Genomic DNA, 4,291 nt, shown 5'->3' with positions numbered 1-4,291 from the left:
AAGGCAACAGCGATAGGGGGAGATATGCCCAATTAAATGCAAAATTCCAGAGGTTAGCCAGAAGAGATAAGGAATTATTTTTAAACAAGCAATGCGCGGAAGTGGAAGAAGACAATAGAATAGAAAGGACAAGAGACCTCTTCCAGAAAATTAGAAACATTGGAGGTAAATTCCAGGCAAAAATGGGTATGATCAAAAACAAAGATGGCAAGGACCTAACAGAAGAAGAAGAGATCAAGAAAAGGTGGCAAGAATATACAGAAGACCTGTATAGGAAGGATAACAATATCGGGGATAGCTTTGACGGTGTGGTCAGTGAGCTAGAGCCAGACATCCTGAAGAGTGAGGTTGAGTGGGCCTTAAGAAGCATTGCTAATAACAAGGCAGCAGGAGAAGACGGCATCCCAGCTGAACTGTTCAAAATCTTGCAAGATGATGCTGTCAAGGTAATGCATGCTATATGCCAGCAAATTTGGAAAACACAAGAATGGCCATCAGATTGGAAAAAATCAACTTATATCCCCATACCAAAAAAGGGGAACACTAAAGAATGTTCAAACTATCGAACAGTGGCACTCATTTCACATGCCAGTAAGGTAATGCTCAAGATCCTGCAAGGTAGACTTCAGCAGTTCATGGAGCGAGAATTGCCAGATGTACAGGCTGGGTTTAGAAAAGGCAGAGGAACTAGAGACCAAATTGCCAATATCTGCTGGATAATGGAAAAAGCCAGGGAGTTTCAGAAAAACATCTATTTCTGTTTTATTGACTATTCTAAAGCCTTTGACTGTGTGGACCATAACAAATTGTGGCAAGTTCTTAGTGGTATGGGGATACCAAGTGATCTTGTATGCCTCCTGAAGAATCTGTATAACGACCAAGTAGCAACAGTAAGAACAGACCACGGAACAACGGACTGGTTTAAGATTGGGAAAGGAGTATGGCAGGGCTGTATACTCTCACCCTACCTATTCAACTTGTATGCAGAACACATCATGCGACAAGCTGGTCTTGAGGAATCCAAGGCTGGAGTTAAAATCTCTGGAAGAAACATTAACAATCTCAGATATGCAGATGATACCACTTTGATGGCTGAAAGTGAAGAGGAACTGAGGAGCCTTATGATGAAGGTGAAAGAAGAAAGTGCAAAAGCTGGCTTGCAGCTAAACCTCAAAAAAACCAAGATTATGGCAACCAGCTTGATTGATAACTGGCAAATAGAGGGAGAAAATGTAGAAGCAGTGAAAGACTTTGTATTCCTAGGTGCAAAGATTACTGCAGATGCTGACTGCAGTCAGGAAATCAGAAAACGCTTAATCCTTGGGAGAAGAGCAATGACAAATCTCGATAAAATAGTTAAGAGCAGAGACATCACACTGACAACAAAGGCCCGCATAGTTAAAGCAATGGTGTTCCCTGTAGTAACATATGGCTGCGAGAGCTGGACCATAAGGAAGGCTGAGCGAAGGAAGATCGATGCTTTTGAACTGTGGTGTTGGAGGAAAATTCTGAGAGTGCCTTGGACTGCAAGAAGATCAAACCAGTCCATCCTCCAGGAAATAAAGCCAGACTGCTCACTTGAGGGAATGATATTAAAGGCAAAACTGAAATACTTTGGCCACATAATGAGAAGACAGGACAGCCTGGAGAAGATGCTGATGCTAGGGAGAGTGGAAGGCAAAAGGAAGAGGGGCCGACCAAGGGCAAGATGGATGGATGATATTCTAGAGGTGACGGACTCGTCCCTGGGGGAGCTGGGGATGTTGACGACCGACAGGAAGCTCTGGCGTGGGCTGGTCCATGAAGTCACGAAGAGTCGGAAGCGACTAAACGAATAAACAACAACAATCCAGATATCAAGCCCATGTCTTGCCATCATTCAAGAGACTCAGAGAAATCCCAGTTTGTGTGTTGTGTAACTGCATTTCACTATAAGAATAAAAGAGCTAAAATTCATCACTTGCTAGTAATGATAGGAGCCAGACACTGAGAACTCTAGGCTTAGCCCACCTCTGTAATGATAATGTCTCCACTCTTTTGTATGGTTAAGTATACTATTGTCAATGGCCTTTATTCCAAAAGATGTATGTATACATCTATGTATGTACGTATATACCGTATGTATGTATGAATGTGTGTGTCTGTGTGTACGTATATGTGTGTGTGTGTGTGTATTGTATATATTTCAAACTAAACTAACTTTTAAGTAGGTACTATAGGTAGATATTTGCTAACCAAGGATCACATTTATCTTTTTATATTTATTCTTAACAGATTTCCTTTATTATAATAGGCCATTCTCTTCTAAAGCAAATGGTTGAATTATCCACCTCCTCCCCTCCTGAGGTCACAAATTGATGTTTCATTTCTTTCATTTGTAGTTCATGCCATCACAGAGCAAACACACCTGACATTTTGCAAATACCCTGTTCTAATCCACTAGTTCCCTAACTAATATCAGTTGTTGAACGGAGTTGATTAGCAGCTTGGCAGAGAAACCTTTAGCTGTTTGCTGATCTTGTTGGCTGCTGCCCACTCTTGTGTATCATACAATGAAGGAAAAGTCAACAGAACTGTCAATTTGAAAGCGGAGCAGTATGTTTGGACTAGGGAGCAAGATTTAACTTGAAAGTAGAGCAAAGCAGCAACCTCTCAAAGATGACATGGCTGCTTCCTGTTGTATTTCTCTTTCTCTTTATGGGAGGAAGGAAGGGAGGGAGGACCTAATGCTGGCTTATTAACCTTGGTCTGGTGATACTGAACAAAAGTTGAAATCATCTATTGCTGACATGTGCATGAATTCACTTCCCCACATCAGAATGTCTGCTGATAATAGAATAATTAACAGCCACAAATAAAGGCATCCTCTTCCTAATATTATATTTTCAAGAAAAAAGAAAACATATGTTTAGAAACATGGCAATACTGATTTACAATTTCAGCATTATTCTATGATGTATTACATCACTTTGTAGCATGAAATGTTCTACATAAATTGTTTTAAAATGAGGTAATGCACCATAAAATGCAAGGAGAAGCGTAACAATTGGTTCTTTTGTTGCTGTTTTCTTCATGGTTTTCTATTCCACAGATTGGAATATTTCAATGGGGTTGATATAAAGGTGTAGTTGAAAACAATTCCGTACTGCTGGTTCTTTCCGTTTCTTAAGCTAACTTCAGAAATTCCAGTTTGGCTTTAGTGGGTGGGCAATGGAGAGGGGCTAGTGCTCTGTCTGGCCACCTTTCAAAGTAGTCTAGTTTAGGAAACTAATGCTATGTAAGTCAGTACTACTATAATTGTAAAGCTATAGTAACAGAATCTTGCAAGTCTCAATGCCCCCCCCACCCCTTTATCTTCATGTGAAGTAGGAGGGTATCGTCTGAGGCTTTTACTCATGCTACTTCCTAGGCCTGGGCTCAGACCCCTTTTATCTGACTGTTGCCTTAGTATCAGCTCTTCTTCCTGTCCTTCAAGGCCATTGCCTCTTCTTTCTACATCGGGGGGGGGGGGGGATGCCAGGCACTGCAGCCAGTCAGAATTGGGGCTGCTGTTGAAATGGAGCTGTGCTGGAGATAATCTGTTTTGAGGGGTTTAAGATAATTCAGGTCAGAAAACAGCAAGTTTGAATTTAAGTTGGAAAACCTGGGCACTTGGAGCATTTGAATCAGCTGGGAGTGGGAGGAAGATAATGTCATCCATTCCTGCCTCAAGAACTGGCAGGGACTTTTATTGGTGACAGGACAAGGAGAAAATGCAAATCTGTCCATATTTCATTCACTGACAAAGGACCTTTCCAAATCAGTAGTTTATTCCAATGCAGTTGCACTTTTATTGCATGTCTTATTTCCTCTCTTAGAACCTGATTAAAGAAAATTAGAATAGGTCATAAATGGCCTTTGAAAGTTCTCTACCAAATTTGGTAGCAGAGAAAGCAAGAGGGTGAAGAAGGTATTAGTCATTTCTCATGGATATGCTTCTCCCTTACTGGAAACTGTAGCATTTCTATGGAAAAAGCCAACTGGGAGAAGTTCCCTCATGGTATTTTCCCTTGGGATTAAGTGTGGAAGAGAGGATTAACAGATGAAAGATAGGACATTCACATTCATGTTCCATAAGAAATCAGCACAGGTATACCACACTTTTTCCAAGGCAACTTCACACAGATCCTATCCTCCTTTGACAGGAATTTCCAAACAAATCTCCTTCATCAAATCTGACAGTAAGGAAAAAATAATGTGTGAGACCTTCCCTGTCATCTGGCACTAATGAAAGCATGCGAGTGTGAAACTA

Source organism: Candoia aspera, chromosome 5 (genome assembly GCF_035149785.1).
Source record: "Candoia aspera isolate rCanAsp1 chromosome 5, rCanAsp1.hap2, whole genome shotgun sequence".
Lineage (NCBI taxonomy): Eukaryota > Metazoa > Chordata > Lepidosauria > Squamata > Boidae > Candoia > Candoia aspera.
This window is presented reverse-complemented; position numbering follows the sequence as displayed.